Source organism: Miscanthus floridulus, chromosome 12 (genome assembly GCF_019320115.1).
Source record: "Miscanthus floridulus cultivar M001 chromosome 12, ASM1932011v1, whole genome shotgun sequence".
Taxonomy (NCBI): domain Eukaryota; kingdom Viridiplantae; phylum Streptophyta; class Magnoliopsida; order Poales; family Poaceae; genus Miscanthus; species Miscanthus floridulus.
The window spans coordinates 78,862,198-78,884,186 of record NC_089591.1 but is presented as its reverse complement, the minus strand read 5'-3'; the positions used below and the strand labels follow the sequence as shown (position 1 = coordinate 78,884,186).

The 21,989-nt window shown below is 44.4% G+C and overlaps 2 pseudogenes; both read right to left on the bottom strand.

The window, feature by feature from the left end:
- Positions 1–4,208: 4,208 nt before the first annotated feature.
- Positions 4,209–5,123, bottom strand: LOC136498556 (uncharacterized; annotated as a pseudogene).
- Positions 5,124–8,365: 3,242 nt separating this feature from the next.
- On the bottom strand, positions 8,366–21,514 carry LOC136496210 (uncharacterized; annotated as a pseudogene).
- Positions 21,515–21,989: the final 475 nt, after the last annotated feature.

Below are 21,989 nucleotides of genomic sequence, written 5' to 3'. Positions count from 1 at the left end.
TCCTTTTGGTTCAGATATACGTGGATGATATAATCTTTGGTGGCTCTTCTCATGCTCTTGTTTCCAAGTTTTCTGATACTATGAGTAGGGAATTTGAGATGAGCATGATGGGCGAATTGACTTTCTTCCTTGGGCTGCAAATCAAGCAAACTCGTGAGGGGACGTTCGTGCACCAAGGTAAGTACACCAAGGACGTGCTCAAGAAATTTGATATGGGTGAGGCCAAGCCTCTTTCGTCGCCCATGTCAACCACGACGGCCCTGGATGAGGACAAGGAGGGAGAAGCCGTGGACCAGAAGGAATACCAAAGCATGATCGGGTCCCTGCTGTACCTAACGGCAACGAGACCGGACATCCAGTTCGTAGTCTGCTTGTGCGCGCGCTTTTAGTCTTCTCCGCGCATGTCTCATCGTCAAGCCATCAAGCGGATCCTCAGGTACCTTTGTTTCACACCCGAGTTTGGTCTTTGGTTTTTAGCCTCCTCCTCTCTTTCTCTTTGTGGGTATTCTGATGCGGATTATGCTGGTTGTCGTGTTGAGAGGAAGTCCACTTCAGGGACTTGTCAGTTTCTTGGATCTTCTCTTGTGTCTTGGTCTTCTCGCAAGCAGTCTAGCGTCGCCCAATCCACCACAGAAGCTGAGTATGTTGCTGCTGCTGCTTGTTGTTCCCAGTTGCTTTGGATGATAGCTACTCTGAGAGACTTTGGGTTAGAGTTTAGGCGAGTGCCTTTGTTTTGTGATAGCACCAGTGCCATAAGTGTAGCCAAAAACCCAGTCCTTCACTCAAAGACAAAGCACATAGAAGTTCACTTTCACTTCTTGCATGACCACTATGAGAAAGGTGATATCGATCTGCACCACATTGATACCCAAAACCAGCTCGCAGATATCTTCACCAAACCACTTGACCAAGCCCAGTTTGCTCGCTTGCGAGGGGAGCTTGGAGTTTGTTTCCCTTTTTAGAGGAGGGGAACTTTGGTTGTTGTATTCTAGTTTTGCTTTTCTTTGTAGTTTAGCCTTTGTTTTTATTTTTATATCATTCTTGCATATCATATCATATCATCATGTATCATATTGCATCCTGAGCTTCATCCTTATAGTAGCTAGATTGACACTATGCTCTTGTTGGGGATGTTATGGATATACATGATGTGCTTTTGGCTTAGGCTCCTCTTGATCAATTGATGCATGTTATGAGCCAAGCTTGTTTTCCAAACTGTGAACTTGATTAAAACTTGTTGAAACATGAAATGTGTTCACCACTACTTGTGGCACTAGCATGTGTAGAATGTGTCGAGATCTTTTTCTTGCTTCATATATATGCTTAGTTGCTACGGCTCATACCTTGAGTTACACACTTGCTTGAGAAACTTGAATTTGTGCGAAAACTTGAAAATCAAACTAAGTGATTTGAAACGATTGGGATGGGTCTGTACTATCCTATGTCAGAGTATCGAGACAGCTCCAAATTGCACTCATTGGTGAACTTGAGCTCTGTAATGAATACCGAGATCATTGTCTTAAGCTTCTGATTGCCTTTGGCATAGGCTTGACATGGTCGCTAAGTCAGGTTTTGATGGCACAGATAACTTCCCGCACACACTTGTCTGACAAACTTTGGTAATAAGCTGCATAACTCCGATAAATTTCAATTGGTGTCTAAAATTTGATCAAACCACAAGTTTGTCTCATGACATGATGTATGAACTTTGTTTGGGGTAGTTCACTTTGCATACATGTGTAGCACAAGGTCGATCTCCTGTCTACTTTTGCTATGTGCTCCTTTGGTGGTGAACCCTCTTTTAAAATTGCTCAAACTTGATCAAAATTGCTTAAATGCCATATTTTGTCTCATTTGGTCAATTTGAGCATTTGCTAGCACTTGTATGTGTTGCTATATATACATGACAGCATCAACTAGAGCCTCTTTTCAATCTACTTACTATAATCTTGAAGCTTCTGCATTCGTGCATTTCTGCATTCATAGCATGATTTGAGGGGGAGATGCAATCTTTGGGCTCTAGCTTGATAAGTGCATGTGTCAACAAGGAGGAGAAGTTTTCCACACTCACAATGACACAAGGGGAAGAAACTTTCAATTTCACTTAAAGTTGAGAGATATGCATTCATTTGAGAGAGATTGCACTTGTTCAGGGGGAGTTGCATTTGAGGTGTTTTGCTAGATGTGTTGAGCCTTTGCCTCTTCTGGAGGGTCTAGCAGTTTTTCGGTTTTTCGAGCTTTGCTAGTGGTGTTGAGCCCGTTGCCTCTTTTTGAGGGCTAGCTTTGTTTCACTTGGTTGCATCGAGTCGTTGCCCATGTCTTTGGGGACCAAGTTTTGCTCATTTTCAAATGACCCGGTTCTTGGCTTTTCTTTGGCTTTTGGTCATTTGGGTGAGTTCTTTCTTTTCTCTTCTTCTTTTTCTTTTGCTCAAGCTATTTGTGTATTGGTGTTGACAATGCACTCATCAAGGGGGAGATTGCGAACACAAGGTTGACAAGTACCCTTGTGTGTTCGTTTTGTGATGAGTGATTGTCAATGTGATCCATGAAGTAGGTTGAGTGGTGACTAACCCTACCATGGCGAAAGCTATGTGTGCGACATGTCTTTTGGCTTGTGTTGTGCAGGTGTAGAGCTCGGATGCGGTGGTCGATGGCAAGGTGAAGGTCAAGGAGGACGTGCCGTGCCGACAGACCGAGAGCGGTGAAGGACGGACGTAAGGCTTGGACCGAGGGACCCAGAGGCCGGGTGACTAGCCGTGGTGGCTGACACTTGGGACATCGACAAGTGCAAGAAGACATGGAGTGACGGTGTTGACCGGGTCAAGACGGCGGACGCGTGAGTCGAGCGAGGCTCAGGAGGACTTGGCGGGCCGGCCGGTCGAGGACGGCGGTGACACGCGTCGGATGGCGGGGGGCGCGTATGGAGTACGCTACTCGCGGATGGTTTGATGGTTTGGACCTCAAAACCATCGGATGGACGGTTTACGGGTTTGGGCCTCAAAACCCGGGCGGAGGTTCCGAGGAGGGACGGACGGCACGTGGCGGCATCAGGGAGTTCGCGTCGAGGCGAAGCTACCGATGAGAAGGCGCGGTGGCCGTCGGATCAAGATTACACCGGGTTGGACAACAATGCCCTTAGGCTTAGCGGTTCAACTCATTTGTATCTAGGGGCAAAACTAGGAATGTGTAATAGCCCTGTTAAATAGGATGATGGAGCCCCCATCTCCCTCACCTCCTCCAGTTTTCATTTTCTCCTTTAGAGTTTCTTCCTCTAGTTTGCTTCCATGTATGAGAGAGGTCCACAACTCAAATTGTGACTAGGTTTTGAAGGAATCGGTGGCCGTAACCACCGTATGCCCTCCGAGATTCATGATTTAGTTGTGTTCTTGATGTGATTTTGGTGTTCTTCACGAGCTCCTTTTGTCCCCTCTTGTTTCCCCTCTCGTTTCTTCGTTTTGGGATGGTTTTGGTTCGTTCTTGTTGCCTTGGATCGATCAATGACATGAGTAGAAGCTTTTCACCGAAAGAAATCCACTAATTCCTCACGAGATCGCAGATCCGAGCAATTTAAGATCTTGACCTATTTTTTGGGGGATTCTTCAATTCCTTCGATTCACGGAGTTAGAGTTTGTTTCGGGCCATGATCCTTTAGAGGTTGCCTTTCTACTCGCTTGTGAACCCTTGTGCAAAGTTTCAAGTCATTTGGAGTTGATTTGATCAAGTTTTGGCTTGATTTGATTTTTCTCGAGAAACTGCTCGTTCATACCGGACGTGTCCGATATTATCTAGGACGTGTCCGATATTTCTCACTTTGGAGTTTTGAGCTAAAATTTAGTGGAGACCTTCCCTTGGTGTCTAAAGACCTATGGTTAAAATTTCATAATTTTTGGACACCATTTGACAGGGTTTTGGATTTTTCTCTTTTGGTCAGCTTGCTGCTGAAAATACCGGACGTGTCCGAAAATACCGGACGTGTCCGATATAATACCGGACGTGTCTGATATTTGCAGAAGCAGTTCTGTTTTCTTTTGGGAGTTTGCTCGTTTGGGCTTCGATCTGTGTTCCGTTTGCTCTGTGGTGACCCGCTGTGTTCTGAGGGAGCATCCACCCTTCTCTAGGGTCGTGGTCATCAAGTCTTTCGTGTATGCTTTTTGGGGATTGATGTTGGGACAGTGGTTGAAGATTTCGAAAGAAATTTGAGGCTCCCATTCACCCTCCTCTGGTCGCCGTTTCCAGTCCTTCAGCAATCATGCAAGGGCAGGGGCAGAGAGCAAGAGCCACAGAAGCAAGAAGCAGCACAGCGGGACCTATATTTTACAAAGACGGCAGGGGTGCTTGTACAATAAGCGATGAAAACACACGAAACTAACAACATGATTGGCTACACAAGGATTAAGGACAATGTCCTATGGTTTGGTGGGGTGCCTGTGCTTGGGCTTCGCTGGTCGGCGGAGAGCCAGCATGCATGGCCACGCCACTGTAGTCCGCGCTGTAGATCAGCCCTGCCTCGGCATCCTCTCCCCTTATCTGCCGTCCACCGTGCCTTTGCCTCCGCATCCTCCTCGAGTTTCTTCACCTCCATAGCCACTTCCTGCAGGGCCATGAAGCGGATCATGTGTGAGGCTGTGTCAAGTTCTCTGTCTGCACATTGCTGAAGGTGTGAACTGAACCAAAAAAAAAAAGCATCCTATGTCAAGACTGGAGACAGGCAGGCAGACAACGGCTGGATTCAGCATTTCAGCCTTCAGGCGCTGAGTTTTCCTTTGCTGATAACAAAATGAAACTTCAACAGGTTCTTGGTGATGGATGTATGAGCTATGTATGAAGTAAGAACTGACCTCAGGCTGCAGCATCTGCAGTGTGCTTGCTCTGATGCTGGTAAGTGGTTTCCTGATGACTGGCCGAGTTCTCTGCCTTTGCGACCTAGTAGAACCTGCTCTGGATGCTTGCCGAGGGAAGACGGAGGAGAAGATGAAGAAGCACCTGCAGCTGCAAGAGTGGCTAGAAGAAGGCTTGAAGCAAGTACAACACAGGATGGCTTCATCATGCTGCTGTATTGGGCTATTGGCAATGTTAGTCGATGTTGGTAACACGAGAAGAGCAGAGCAGGCTCCTCTCCACGGACCACGGCTCTCTTGGGTATATATATAAAAATAAATTGGGACGGCTGCAGGACCCAAATGCATGATGGTGTCTAGAGTTTGACACATTTGCAGATTAGACCTGTATTTATGAAAAGTTAGATACTTATGATTCGGATTAGTATCATCTATATGCACCACTTTGCAACACATGGCAAAACCGGGGCGGTACTAGCATAATGAGCCTTAGTTTGTGGACCATTACGTCACATGTGAGTGAGTAAGCAATTGCGTCTAGGAATAGAAGTGTACAATTATTAGGTAGCTAGGGGCACGGGCAACCCCGGAGTTTGGCGATTTGCTGAATGCCTTTTTGAATGGCTTTTCTTTCTTTCTTTTTCTCTACGGGCTCTCGTGAGAATAGATCCCTACCTACTAAATCTGCCAAACTAAAGAGGGACCCCATCACCCAGGCAGAGGCAACATACTGCAGGCAGCACAGTCACACACATGATGCTGCTCCATCGGTCGACTGAACTGATCAATGTTGTCTCTCGTCTGCACTACCGTTTACCGGCCTGATGGGATGGGTAATGTCCTCGCAGTGACACCCCATGCCTCAGGGTTCTTTCATGCTCATGGTCTGGTGGGTGGATGCATCATGCATCATGCATCATGCCTGCAGTGAGAGATTCCTTGTGTTGTGTGTATGCTTCGTGCACCTCAATATACCAAGGTTGTAGGAGACCCTATCTATGCCAATAGAAGAGAGAGATAGTGACTCTTTACAGAAGATGAATGTTCAGATACAAAAAAAAGCAATGGCCATCAAACTGAAGTTTGAGCTAATTTGCAGGACCAGGCTGTGTAAAAAAAATTGAAATGAATTTAGAATCGATTAGATTTAAAAATTCTTTCGACAAACATTTTTGCAGATTGTCAACATCTCCTGCTGGCCCCTCTTGGGCCTCACCCTCACCGTGACCCCCATGCCTCAAGGTTCTTTCACGCTCGTGGCTCATATTGTGGGTGGATGCATTATGCCTTCAGTATTAGTGTATTACCATATGCTGCATGCATCTCAATATATCAAGACTGTAGTTATAGCCTTGTAGGAGACCCTATCTATGGCAATAGAAGAGAGATCCAGTGACTCGTTGCAAAGAGATAAGTGTTGAGACCAACAAAGCAATGGCCATCAAGTTTGAAGTTTGAGCCGAGTTGCGGGACCAGGCTGATAGTAACCAACCACTAACCACCCTGATTTATTTGGTCCTTGTCTAACGACGGCAAGGCAACCTCCAAAATGCGTATCTTTCTGTGGGAGACTTGCTGCTGCAGATTCGTTGTACGCTTGGCACTTGGCAGCATGTGGTTTCAGGCATGTTGGCTTGTAGTATTCTGAAAGCTGAGGCACCTCATTAATATTTGGTTATTATTAGTTCCTGATTAGAGCCGTCTGGTGCTTGTGTCTGCCAGAATGGGGGGCTCGAGACAACGAGGTCAAGCTCAGGGAGGTTTCTTTTATCAGACCTGTCCTGCTTGTCTCTTGCTAATAAGCTGTTGGTCACGGAAACGTCAAGTTTTATATGGGCTCGGTGTATAGGAGTAGTACTAGTATGGAAGTGTGTACCGACATGCATGCGGCCTAAAATAACATGCCAACAGCAGCGGATAGCGTCGTCGTGTCTCTTGCATTGCGATCGTTGGTCCTCTCGCTTCGCTGAAAAAATAAATCGAAATACTGTTGTGGCTGATTTGTTATGGGGAAAAAAATATGGTTCCGGTTGTCTTTTGTATTGAAAAACACGGTTCCGGTTGTCTTTTGCATTGCGCTTCAGTCTGGATCAGTGGCAGACTTGAGCACTAGTTCTTTTCCCTGTTTCCGCTGCCGTTGCTCTTATTAGTTGTAGTTGGGTCAGTTCACAAATCACAACAGAAATCAGAGTGATCAACTGATCACAATGTTTGTCAACAGAAAACTGTGTGCCAAATGCCTAGTGCATATATAATAATTGTATATAGAACCAATGATGCACGCCTAATTTTGGGGGGAAATTCTGTCTCTACTCTTATCCACTGTGAGCCTATTTGAATAAGGAAATAGTCTAGATTACCCTATCAAGGTTTGGTCTATGCCTAAATAATCACCTACATATATTAATGTTTGGTTCGATTTACTCCTCATTTCAGTTAGTCCAGTTTATTCCTTAATAAAATTTGTCATTTTATTTCTTCGCATATGAGTTGAGTTTAAATTTGATTTTATTAGGTGGTAGAGGGCATAATACTTTATTTTTAAAAATATATCTTGATTTTTTTGTCATCATTATTTTGATAAGCTAGGAAATTCAATAAAAAAATTACTCCCTCCGTCCTTCATTCAGAGGCGTATTGGCTTGGGAAAAGGTTTGTGAATTCACCGGCGCCTAAGCCGTTGGGTGCATCGGGAGCCAGCGCTCACGTCCTGTATTCTCGCGCGTAGTAACTGCGACGCCTCGCATCCAGTATCAGCTGCATGCATGCATGCAAGTTGCTCTCCCTTCCCAACTGCACTTCCTATTTTATCCCTCCCGCTTGCGTACTCAGCCACGAAAGAGAAGCACCGGCCATGGACGCGGAAACCTCGCCGGCCAAGGGCACGGCCGCCTCGCCGACAAAAGGCGCGGCCACCTCGCTGGAAAAGGGTTCGGCCACCTCGCGAGCAAAGGACGCAGCTGCTTTGCCGGCAAAGGGCGCGGTCGCTTCGCCGGTGCTCATTCGTGGTCTCAATTGGGCGCCGGACTCCGAGGACGAGAGCGAGCTCGTTACCATCGATCGTGAGGAGTGGCGAATCCGTCGCGGCAACAGGATTCCATGCTCTCGCTGTGGTCTCATACACAGTGAGTATGAGATCACATCATGGATCTATGGCTTCAACGAGTTTGACTGCAAGGTACTTTTCCCTAACATCGACGATCTAAAGATGGATGGCGATACTGTATTGCTCCCTGCACACATATGGATGGCCGAGAGTGATGCTGATATTCAAGATTCAACCAGTGTAGGCGAACAGCAAGAGTAGTTGTTTTTGATTCAATGTAACCGAGCAGTAGTAAGAGTGCATGTAACGCTGATGCTACCTAGAAGTGCTTGTCTATCTATTTCTTCATGCATTCATTTCAAAAGTCCCTCTAAACATGCATCGTCTAAACATCATGACTAGCTTAAGATTAATAGGAAAGAAGTAAACAGACGCTACCCATGCAAAAGATACTCTAAACATCATGGCAAAAGAAGCAAGTTTAACCAACGAATCCTAATGCTTGATTGTAAATTTCCATCGGACACTCATAGCTAATTGGAAGGTTGCCTGTCATCTCCAAGTGCTTCTTCTTCATGTGCGGGATGTTGTAATATTGTCCTCCATTTTGCTTCATGATCTCCATCATGCAACTCTGTTGTGTTAGGAAAATCCGATTGGACCTATCCACAGGGTACTCGCGAAATGCCTTGTCAACCTTTTCCACAATTTTTCGATGTTGTTTGGAGTTCCCTTGTAAAACAACGCTTGAATTGCTGCAAAGAAACCAAGGTCCAACACATTAAGATCGGGTGAGTTTGGTGGCTAGCATGTTAGCCGTATGTCCCACCCATCTACTTGGGCAGCTTCTACAAATGTTGGATCATTTACAGCAACGTGAGTCCTGGCATTGTCCTGCTGGATGAATATTGGCATTCCTCTTTCTTCGGCTTGCCATTTTTCCTTTATTGCAGGGAGGACTTTGTTGATAAGGAATTGCCGGCTAATTTCCTTGGTAACAGACGTCATGGCCTTTGTTACCATGACACCTACAGAAAGCATATACCCTTTGTTAGCCAAATTAAGTAAAAAAGAGAAAATTAAATAGAAAAGGGAAAATTTTAAGTACATATGCATGTCATACCTCTATCTCTATTGGGGCTCCATCTCTTTGCAGGCTCTACGTAGACAAAGGGAAAATTGCTAATTTTCCCATCAAAGGTGCATACACCATGCTCATCAAATCTAGGCCGAGCAACCACAGTAAGAACCATGACCTTTTCAATGAAGTTTTTGCTTTTAACCGCTCTTTGTGGTCTTTCTTCATCATTGGCGAGATAGTACTTTTGGTTACGCCTAGTCCTATAGAACCACTTCTCATCGATGTACACGATGTTGTACATTGGTTTGAACGTGGGAGCATTTGGAATGTTGTTTGTGAGCATGGACAAGCAGTACTTAACTTGTGCCTTCTTGTTTTCATCTGTTAAACTAAACTTTAGGTTATTTGTGTGCCGACGGAAATAACCCTCCCTAAAACGACTATGAAGTGCGCTTTTAGACACACCGAGCGCATTGGCTAGATCACGGATGGTTGTGCGCTCTTTCAAAGGCACGTTTTTTTATGGCTTCCATGTCTATCTCAATTCGTTTGCGACCACAATTCCTAACCAACTTATTTTTAACACCATGTCACCATGTATCCCACCAGCAAGTTGTCCTTCTCGCCATATCCTCTGCACTACTCTACGAGTCACACTGTATTTCTGTGCAACTTCCTTACTCACTCCACGTTGTAGTATAGGTGGTTTTGTTTTGGCTAACAAATCACAATATATAGCCATCTTAATGTCATCGGTGTAGAACTTCCTCTATCTCCCACCAGAACTGCAAAGATAAATCGAATTTAAAACGAAGAACATGTGAAAGGACCTAGGATGCCGTCTAGAGGGGGGTGAATAGGCATTTCTGAAAATTAACACCTTTAAATGCGGAAACAATTAGAAAGGGGAGTTTCCAAAATGAAAACTCCAAATTAAGAGTACTACCACCACTCATAAGTTAGCTACAAAGTAAACAAGGTATAAAGAATATATCTAGAAGCTACAACCCTGCAACACTAAGTTAGAACACAGAATAAATATTTTCAGTGCAGGCAGGAAATACCGGACGTGTCCGGTATGAATACCGGACGTGTCCGGTATACACGATTTCTGCAGATCAGCCCCGAACTTGCTCCTTTCGATTTCAATCTTCAAACCAAACTGCAGGCACCTAATGGAGATGACAATATACACAGAGAACCTGCAGCACAGCTAGAGCAACACAAATATCAAATGAAATGCGAATTAAGACACGATATTTGTTTTATCGAAGTTCAGACTCGTTCGAGTCCTACTCTCCGTTGAGGGGGCTGCGGGTGACCCAGCGAAGGTCAGCCCTAGAGGGTACCACGAAGGTCACTCTAGCCGGAGTCTTTTCCAACTCCTTTTCCTCCTTCCACTAAATGATTCCGACGCGGCGGAATCGTCCGTTACAAACTTTCCGAAGCAACCACAATCTCTCGGTTGCTCTCCGGCGACGCCTAGCCATCTAGGACCGAAGAGTCCAAGAGTAACAAATGCGAATCACGAGATTGACAATATACACAAGTGCTCAAGTGGTGGCTTGCTCTCTTTTTCAAATTCTTTCTCAACCCACAAATTAATTTTGCAATTTGGATCACACACTCACTAAGAGAGGGTTTAGGAGAGTTGGCAAGGCTCAAAAACGTGTGTCTATCTCAGCAGAATCAGCAGCCTCCAAAGGTGGAGGCTTGGGGGTATTTATAGCCCCCTTGAAAAACTAGCCGTTTTATAGCCGTTGCAATACCGGACATGTCCGGTATGCATACCGGACACGTCCGGTATGACTCACACTGCGCCAACGGTAAATAAGTTACAGTGATGTTGTGAGGCATCGGAACTCCCGAAGAACGCCGGGACTTCTGACCGTCGAAACTCCCGACTCAAGTCGGAACCCTCGACCCTCAGTAATTTTGAAAAACATGTAACTGAGTTAAAGTTAGTGAGGTGTCGGAACTCCCGACACATGTCGGAACTCCCGACCGTCGGAACTCCCGACCCTCACGGCTTTTGAAAACTAGCCGCTGGCTTCTGGTAATCCATACCGGACACGTCCGGTATGAATACCGGACACGTCCGGTATGACCAGGACAGAGAACCCTCCAAGTCAGTAGAAGTGCGACACGTCGGAACTCCCGACCCATGCCGGGACTCCCGACCGTCGGAACTCCCGACGAACCAACCCGAGAACAACAATTTTACAGCTGCTGGACAAATACCGGACACGTCTGGTATGAATACCGGACACATCCGGTATTGCCAGACCAGCAAGAAATCAGTTAGCACTTTTGTCGCTTAAATAATCAAACCTCACATGGGTTGGCTTGAGCACTTATGAAACATTATCTATCAACATGATGCATCCCTCTTAGTAGTACGGCATACCTATTAAACTCAAGATCAAATCAAAAATGAATTTATACCACTTGAGTTGATTTCTTTTGAATTGATGCCGTCCCTTCCAATCTTTCATCAAGTAAGGGTGCTAACATGTTGATGTTGATCTTTTCACTTGAGCATAGCCATCTTGAGCATGTGACTTGATTTCATTCATCAAATTTGAATAATCCCAAATGTATCAAGTCACTTCCATCAAATACTTCATTATAGATTTGATTCTTCACATCAATATGACCATCTTTAGCTTGATTAGTACCTCAACTAAATGCAAGTACTTTCTTCTTCACCCTAGCTAGGTTCTTCGGCCGCCAAGCCGTCGCTTGCCCTTCACCCTTGCTTAGTACCTCGAAGCCTTTCCTTGCTATCTTCACCATCTCAAGCCATCAAGTCCCATCTTGTTTTGAATCATCCATTCATATGTATTGTTACCTTTTTCATTTTAATTTAGCAAGCTTCAAATATGAGACCATTCCATATGCAATCCCTCATGTCTCATTAACTAATAATCATGAGCTTGCTTTCACATAGTACATGGAAATCCCACAAGAAATAAGCCTTCACATGAATTCCATTTGCATTGTTGTCTTATGCTTAAACTAGATTGTTTATACAACAACATATTATTTTGGCTTTCATTAAGTACCTGTGAGATAACCTATTACCTGTTCACACTTAGCAAACGGGTTAGTCCTTTAATCACGCTGTCATTCAATCATCCAAAACCCACTAAAGGGCTAGCTGCACTTTCAATCTCCCTCTTTTTGGTGATTGATGACAACTTGATTAAAGCTTACAAAATGATATAAACATTTAAACTTTTGGGTTCAATGATTTATGAGAGGCCCCCCCTTAATATGTGCTTATGATTAGAATTCACAAAATGACCTCAAATGTCAATTGCACATACTAAAACAAATAGGAGACTCCCCCTTAAATCATTGCATCCGTGGGGTGCATGTGTGTGTGACAAAATGAAACCATGATGCATATGACAAGATATATCACACAAGAATAAATATAAACGCATCACATCAAATATTTTCATTCTAGCATGCATAGTCCTTATGAAAATAAATATGACACATGTAATTCACACATAGCACTCATTACAAATTTTCTCAAGTCCAGAAACCACTGATATATAGATAAAGATCATGTCTCAAGAGATACATAGATAAAACATAAGTCTCATCTCTCACAAGATATAATCAATGAAGCTCAAAAACAAACTACAGCCTGCAGTACATATCTTCAGGTCTCTCTCCCCCTTTGTCATCTATCACCACAAAGGTCCAACAATGACATACTAAGGACAAAGGGGCTACAAGCTATCACTAATCTCTGGCATCACTCATCATCATCATCATCTCTCCCAGCATCTTCGTCATCAGAGCGGGTAACACTAGCCGGACGAGAACCACCGGCACCAGATGGGTCGTAGCCACCAGAGCCATAGTAGCCGCCATCACCTGTCAAGTCACTCCACCAATCTGTAGCATAGTCATCGACAGTGCTGGGACATGGCTGAGAGTGAGTAGGCATATGAGCCTAAAGTGGTAGAGTGTCAGGGTGCTCAGGTGCCTGCTGCTGCTGCTGTCACTGTATGAACTCAACATACTCTCTATCATATCTAGCCTGCTGCTGCTCCTCAGTCTTAGGCTCACTGGCTGCCTCATCTGATAGAGGAGACCTAGGAGGATCAAGCTCAAGATTAGAAGCAATTTGCTTCAAGGTTCGAGTGTCCTTTCTCCTAGCCTCCCTCTCCTTCTGCTGCCTAGTCTGGATGTCACGGCACATCCCAAATATGGAGCTGAAAAGCCTGCGGATAGGCGAGGGAGGACTGCCACGGCGTGAAGTAGAACATGAAGGAGCACGTGGTGAAGGTGAAGCTCCTGCTGGTGCACCACTCCCAAGTGCATCTGCCTCTGGTGCTGCTGCTGCTCCTCCTGGTCTAGCTGGAGGTAACCCTGTCTCAGGCAGATCTACAATAATCTTCAAGGCCTTGTGAATCTTATCATACTTGAATGTGTGCCCTGTCACCTGCTCAATCATATGCATGATATAAGGAGCAAAACCATAGCCCTTGAGGGGCCTCTCTCCAACACTCCTGATCTCGGACCAAATAAAGTCAAACACGCTGAAGGGCCGAGCATCAGGTGCCATCCTATGGAGTAGGTTCCTAGAATAATCTGCAATGTTGCCCTTGTCTCCACCCTTGCAGTCAATAGTCTTCCTGAACATCCTGTCCAGGTATCTATAGGTAGGGTGAAGACCTAGAACCTTCCCCATAGCTCCTCTCTCACCACCTGGAGGATACATGTAGGCGAGCTGCTCAGGAGGTAACACCTGCTCGGTGTGGATCCTGTCCCTCTAGAGATCATCCTCTGAGAAGCCAAGATGGGCGGCAAAAATATCATAGTCAACACTGTACCACTGGCCCTCAAGCATCCAGTGCATCCGCCTCTCATCCTCCTCAATAAACAGAGTAGCATAGAACTGAGCTACTACCTCTGTGTTCCAGTCATGCTGGAACTCCATGATCTTATAAACCCCAGTGCGCTGGCAAATGGCAATGGCATGATCAACTGAGGCCTTCTGCAACTCTGTAACGTATTGCCAGTCAATCCACTGAGACCTGGCAATCATAGGGTTCCTGGTGAGAATCACACTGGAGTAGAAATCCAGGTGAAAGGCTATCTGGAAGCAGTGATCGTACTGAACCTTAGGTAAGCCTCTCGGATCAACCCTTCGCTCATCTCTAGCTCTCCTGGTCATACCCTTTCCTCTGTAATCGACTCTGGGAACATAGGAGGGCACATTGGGCAGACGTGTCTCAAGAAGACCATAATGCATCCCCTGACCAGGCTGGTGCTGAACTAGAGGAACTGACTCCTCCTCCTCAATCTCCTGCTCCTCATCTGAGCTGTCACCATCTAATCCTCTGTCAGTGCTCTTCCTCTTTCTTTCATCTCTAGACTCCACTCTGAACTCATCAGTGTCTATGTCAGAAGAAGAGCTCCCGGACACCTCTGCATACTGAGTTGCTACACTAGAGACAGCTCTGGTAGGCCTCCTGCTGCTCGGCTAGAATCCAGGATGCATATCCTGTCTTGCCTTCTTGTACTTCTCAAGTGCTGGATCATGCCTGTGCTTGGACCTAGGCTCCTGTCGTCCACTCATGGCTGCTGTCCTGTATCCAAAGATTTCCAAAGGATTTTAGATACATGCCCATAGCTTATTCTTGAATTGTAATTAGACATAGATTCTTTTATCCAAGATTTTACAATCACCTCGACACACCATTGTCACAAGGTTTGTAAAACATAGATACAGAAGAAACTGTGCCTAATAAACAATTCTAGGATAGCATTGAATCAAAGGAAGCAGTGAGCTTGCTCTGCTGGGTCATACCAGACACGTCCGGTAGCATACCGGACACGTCCGGTATGGGCGACCAGCAACCCTAACCAGGGTTCCTTGATTCAAACCAACACAGATTAATACCAAACTTTGGGCATTGCTTCTCCATCACCAATGCAGCATATTGACCGAAGGAATTTTCAAATCATGTATTGACCAAGTAGATCAGACGAGGTCCGTGATTAGGGTACCTTGAGAGGAGAGAAGAGAGAGCGATGTGAAATCCAAATCCACGGGCCTTCAATCCTTGATCCAAGCCTTCTCCAATGCAATCTCCCTCTCTCTCTTTTTCTTGGTGAAATCCTTGGTCGCCCTAGGTGGGAAGAAGGGCGTCGGCTGGTTGATATGGAGGAGGCAAGTCTGTTTGGGCCGAAGGGGTATGCTCTGTTTTTATAGTCCTGCTCATACCGGACATGTCCGGTAGCATACCGGACACGTCCGGTATACGCGGGCTGGCCCAAATAATTCCAAAATGTGTTCTCACTCTTCCAATCCCTTCCTCTGTTGTTGCTCAGTCCAAAAAGGTGTATGATCTTGATCCAAACCGAGTACTATTACTTTTCTTATCGAATGCCATCATTTTATTTTTCTCTTTTCCAAATATATGACATATACAAGATTTCGCTTACTTGAGAGAGAGAGAGAGACATAGTAGATTATGGACTTAAGAAAGCCATGTCATGTGTGATTAGACAATCAAACAATCAAGGAGAGTTATAATCATCACATGGCAGGGCTAGGTCGCAAAGACCAAGATTCAAATAGTTTTTCAAATTCACACTACCTACACATGCTAGTTATGGGTTTTGAAAAACATCTCTCCTATGTCACACAAATGCACATTCTAACATGTAAAGGGCCTTAGATGCACTTACAATACATGTATGTAAAAACATACCTTTGTCTTGAGCCCACAAGAATACCACTAAGAAGATACATGGCATGATAATCTTTATGTTGACCTTGATTGCCAAGTAATCATGCTTGATACAAATTCAATTTTTCATCCAAAGGACTACAAAGAGTGCTAGATAAATTTGTTAGTCCACAATGGTGCAAAATAGAAATTTAGCTCCCCCTAAATAAGTGCTTCAAGTATTTTGAATGACTTTCAACAAGCACTTTTATTCTGATAAGAAATTGAGAGCCAATTTTCATTTTGACCATAAACCAAATAAGATTGCTATATTTAAAAGTGAGTTTAAGAGATGCTCACAATCCACTTAGATTTGATAAAACACAAGCTTCTGAGTATGTTAGGGATATATGAAAAATGTATGGATCAAATACTCAGTTGCAACACAATTAGTGTTCTGGTCCATGCAATACCGGACATGTCCAGTAGTATACCGGACACGTCCGGAATACACAGAAAAGAAACACTGACTTTCTGTCCCTGGCCATACCGGACACGTCCGATAGTAATACCGGACACGTCCGATAGGTGAAAGACAGGACCAATTAAGTTGTTGCTTGTGATTCTTTGTTTAGCTTTATTATTTATTATATACTAGCATCTCAACAAATAAATTACTCTACTAGAGAGCGATCAAAAGCATCATATGCCAAACATGATAAATCTCAAGTGAAATTAATTAGCCACTTTCATTATTTCACAAATGTACCTATTTGTGAACTATAGAACATGAAATGAACAAGGTGGCTATCCTAAAAGGTTTAGGTACTTGTTACCAATGGTGAGGATGAAATATATGAGATGTTCATTGAATTATCTTCGGGTCAACCATATAAGGGATTAAGATAAGAATTGGTTGATAGATTGAGTGAATATTGTCAATTTGCTTGCTCAACCACCCCGAAGATTTCATCTCATCTCCAAGTACCTACATCATTAACCTAAGCACACTTTGGTACCCAACTCTTGTTGGGTCCTTTTGAGTTAGTCAACAAGTGCTTAGGCACCCAAATGGCTTTAGCACTAGTTTGTGGTGAACACATCACCTTGCTAATGCCACCTCCATTTGTGGTCTTCCTAAGCATATCATTATAAACAAATGTGTTCGGCTTAGGTGAGTTACCATTTTAGCATTCATAGCTTAGATGCCCCTTTCTTTTACAAGCATAGCATATGCGGCCTTTGTTTGCTTTATGCTTGCTTTGCTTGTATGGACATCTATCAACCTTGTGGCCCATCTCATTACATCCATAGCATCTTCTTGTTGCAACTTGGGCTTCCTTTCTTGCCTCTTTGTACATTGGGCATTTCTTGGTAGAAGCCTTTTGATTTGCGGCTTCAACCTTGTCGGCCCAACTCTTATGTGGACACATAGCCCACTCATGTCCACACAATCCACAACCATTGCACATCCTTTTTCCATGTTTCTTGCTCTTGGTTGTGTTGGCCTTGCTTGAGATGTGATTCTTTTGTTGGGCTTTGGAGGAAGCAAGGTTTGAACCCTTCTCAAGCTTCTTCACCATGTTATCACGGTTATCTTGAGAAGGTTGTGCTTTCTCCTTACCCTTCAACCGAATCACATCTTTCTTTAATCTTTGCACTTCTTCTTTGAGCTCTATGTTTTCTATAAGATTTAGCTCAATCGAAGATTGGCTTGCTTGAGGAGCACATTCATTAGTACAAGAAATGTTTAATTGAGATGGTGTACTAGTGAGCGGATGTGTGAGAGGTTGAGAGAGTTTTACTGATGTAATCACAACCTCATGAGCCACCTCAAGCATGATGCTTGATTCTACTACTTCCTCATGAGAGCACTTTAGATGAACATAATTTGCTTGTAGCTCATTATACTTGCTTGATAGTTCATCTAGCCTTGCCTTGAGCTCAAAGTTTTCCTTCTCTAGTTGTCAAACACTAGAAGAGGAGTTAGTAACTAAAGCATGCTCAATTGACAATTTTTCATACCTCTCATTTATTGCCTTTAGCTCTTGCAATTTGGAGATGAGAAACTTTTCTTGATTTTGAAGCGATTGCTCTTGCTTCTCAATCTCTTCTTCAAGCTCATCATTCTTTTCAACTATCTTCATGATGATGAACTTGTCTTTATGGTTGAGATGATCAAGGTTGTAGTTGTCTTCAACTTCAATGTCACTCTTATCTTGATCATCCACTTGAGCCTTCTCCTTTTCTTGATCTTTCTTGTTACTCTTCTTCTTGCTTTTCTTGGCCATGAGACACAAGTGATGAGTATCATGAGATACTAAGATTGACTCATCACTTGGTTGCCACTGTGCTTGAGCATCGTTGCAAACAGCTGCTTGCTGGTCTGCTGCCTCGGCCATACCGGACACGTCCGGTAGGCATACCGGACACGTCCGGTACATGTAGGCAGACAGCAGGTCATGCGCTGCTTGCACTTCTTGCTCTGGCTCGACATTCTTGAGGTCTTATAAGGCTTCTTCGCTGTATGAAGACACAATGGACATACTTTCCATTGACTCGATCTCAAGTGCATCATCACATTTGGATTTTCCATATAAATCAAAAAGTCTAGTCCAAATGAGATGAGCACTCTCCGGAGGTGGTTGTCCATTGAATATTGCCTCATCTTGAACCTCTACACTTAATGTACTCAAAATGACATTAATAGCTTGAGCATTGAGTTGCACGCATATCTCTTCCTCTTTTGACAAATTTTTGTAGTTGCTCCAATCAACTATAGGAAGAGGTATGCTTGCATCCACAATATGCTCAACAAGAGGACTAATATCTCTAAAAGCATTGAGTACATTAATTGACCAAGGTAGAAAGTTTGAACCATCATTTTGGAGAAGCACCGTCTCCAACTCGATAGGCGTCGACATCCTTTTCTCACGGCGGTGAAGCTTTAGGTGAGAACCTCGCTCTGATACCAATTGAAAGGACCTAGGATGCCGCCTAGAGGGGGGTGAATAGGCGTTTCTGAAAATTAACACCTTTAAATGCGGAAACAATTAGAAAGGGGAGTTTCCAAAATGGAAACTCCAAATTAAGAGTACTACCACCCCTCACAAGTTAGCTACAAAGTAAACAAGGTATAAAGAATATATCTAGAAGCTACAACCCTACAACACCAAGTTAGAACATAGAATAAATATTTTCAGTGCAGGCAGGAAATACCGGACGTGTCCGGTATGAATACCGGACGTGTCCGGTATACACGATTTCTGCAGATCAGCCCCGAACTTGCTCCTTTCGATTTCTATCTTCAAACCAAACTGCAGGCACCTAATGGAGATGACAATATACACAGAGAACCTGTAGCATAGCTAGAGCAACACAAATATCAAATGAAATGCGAATTAAGACACGATATTTGTTTTACCAAAGTTCGGACTCGTTTGAGTCCTACTCTCCATTGAGGGGGCTGCGGGTGACCCAGCGAAGGTCAGCCCTAGAGGGTACCACGAAGGTCACTCTAGCCGGAGTCTTTTCCAACTCCTTTTCCTCCTTCCACTAAATAATTCCAAGGCGGCAGAATCGTCCGTTACAAACTTTCCGAAGCAACCACAATCTCTCGGTTGCTCTCCGGCGACGCCTAGCCATCTAGGACCGAAGAGTCCAAGAGTAACAAATGCGAATCACGAGATTGACAATATGCACAAGTGCTCAAGTGGTGGCTTGCTCTCTTTTTCAAATTCTTTCTCAACCCACAAATTGATTTTGCAATTTGGATCACACACTCACTAAGAGAGGGTCTATGAGAGTTGGCAAGGCTCAAAAATGTGTGTCTATCTCAGCAGAATCAGCAGCCTCCAAAGATGGAGGCTTGGGGGTATTTATAGCCCCCTTGAAAACTAGCCGTTGCAATACCGGACATGTCCGGTATGCATACCGGACACGTCCGGTATGACTCACACTGCGCCAACGGTAAATAAGTTACAGTGATGTTGTGAGGCGTCGGAACTCCCGAAGAACGCTGGGACTTCTGACCGTCGGAACTCCTGACTCAAGTCGGAACCCTCGACCCTCAGTAATTTTGAAAAACATGTAACTGAGTTAAAGTTAGTGAGGTGTCGGAACTCCCGACACATGTCGGAACTCCCGACCGTCGGAACTCCCGACCCTCACGGCTTTTGAAAACTAGCCGTTGGCTTCTGGTCATCCATACCGGACACGTCCGGTATGAATACCGGACACGTCCGGTATGACCAGGACAGAGAACCCTCCAAGTCAGTAGAAGTGCGACACGTCGGAACTCCCGACCCATGCCGGGACTCCCGACCGTCGGAACTCCCGACGAACCAACCCGAGAACAACAATTTTACAGCTGCTGAACAAATACCAGACACGTCTGGTATGAATACCGGACACGTCCGGTATTGCCAGACCAGCAAGAAATCAGTTAGCACTTTTGTTGCTTAAATAATCAAACCTCACATGGGTTGGCTTGAGCACTTATGAAACATTATCTATCAACATGATGCATCCCTCTTAGTAGTACGGCATACCTATTAAACTCAAGATCAAATCAAAAATGAATTTATACCACTTGAGTTGATTTCTTTTGAATTGATGCTGTCCCTTCCAATCTTTCATCAAGTAAGGGTGCTAACATGTTGATGTTGATCTTTTCACTTGAGCATAGCCATCTTGAGCATGTGACTTGATTTCATTCATCAAATTTGAATAATCCCAAATGTATCAAGTCACTTCCATCAAATACTTCATTATAGATTTGATTCTTCACATCAATATGACCATCTTTAGCTTGATTAGTACCTCAACTAAATGCAAGTACTTTCTTCTTCACCCTAGCTAGGTTCTTCGGCCGCCAAGCCGTCGCTTGCCCTTCACCCTTGCTTAGTACCTCGAAGCCTTTCCTTGCTATCTTCACCATCTCAAGCCATCAAGTCCCATCTTGTTTTGAATCATCCATTCATATGTATTGTTACCTTTTTCATTTTAATTTAGCAAGCTTCAAATATGAGACCATTCCATATGCAATCCCTCATGTCTCATTAACCAATAATCACGAGCTTGCTTTCACATAGTACATGGAAATCCCACAATAAATAAGCCTTCACATGAATTCCATTTGCATTGTTGTCTTATGCTTGAACTAGATTGTTTATACAACAACACATTATTTTGGCTTTCATTAAGTACCTGTGAGATAACCTATTATCTGTTCACACTTAGCAAACGGGTTAGTCCTTTAATCACGCTGTCATTCAATCATCCAAAACCCACTAAAGGGCTAGCTGCACTTTCAACATGGTAGTACAACGTGAAAGTATAATATGGTCATGCTCATGCTCATGCAACGTGCATGAAAGCAACGTGCTACAGTACCATGCAACAAAGAAGCTAACAGATGCTGATGATAGAAATGCTAGCTTACCCTCTCCAGTGTTATTGTTTCCTCCATGATCCAAAGCATTGCTCGCAGCATCGACTTGCTGGGCACCATGGTCACTGGCATCACCATGCTGGGCGCCATGGTCGTCGGCATCTCCTTGCTGGGTGCCATGGTCGTCGGCATCTCCTTGCTGGGCGCCATGGTCGTCGGCATCGTCGTCATGATCTCCAACTAGAAAAGCAGAGGGAAAAACAAGTCAGCGGAATCATATTTGGCACAAAATAAACTGAATCTTTGAAAACTAGCGGCACCATTATTTCCATCATCCCACACAAAGTTGTAGCCGAGAGCATGTGCAGGCCCTTCCCACTCGCCGATGGCTTCCCAGTCAATTGGATTGTCCCAATCTGGGGGCGCCTCTTGGTTGAGATCAAAGCCTAATGGCGCCATGGATTGGAGAGGTAGGGAGAGGAGAATTGACGAGAGAGAGAGCTGATTAGAACAGGTTGCAGGATAGGGTATATATAGAACTATGGAGGCTTCATAGGCGCGGCAACTGTGAAAATTTTAAACACCCTGAAACCTTAAGCGGGAGATTTGATTTCTTATGCATGGCGGTAATTTTCAACAGCAAAACTGAAACTCAAAACGCGGCAATTTTCAACTGCAAAACTGAAACTAAAAACGCGGGAGCGGACGAGCGCGATCGCGGGCGTTCCGGCGTTGCGCGAGCATTGAATGCTTTTGCATGCAGCCATGCAGGGAGTTACGGTCAGCGTGGGATACGAAGGGATTTTGCGGCGTTTGCGGCTGGAGGTTACGGCAATTAAGTTCTCCTTGGTCTCGGTAAAAAATGCTAGTACGCCTCTGAACGAAGGACGGAGGGAGTAACACTAAAGATACAAAAATGTGCAAAACATAGTGT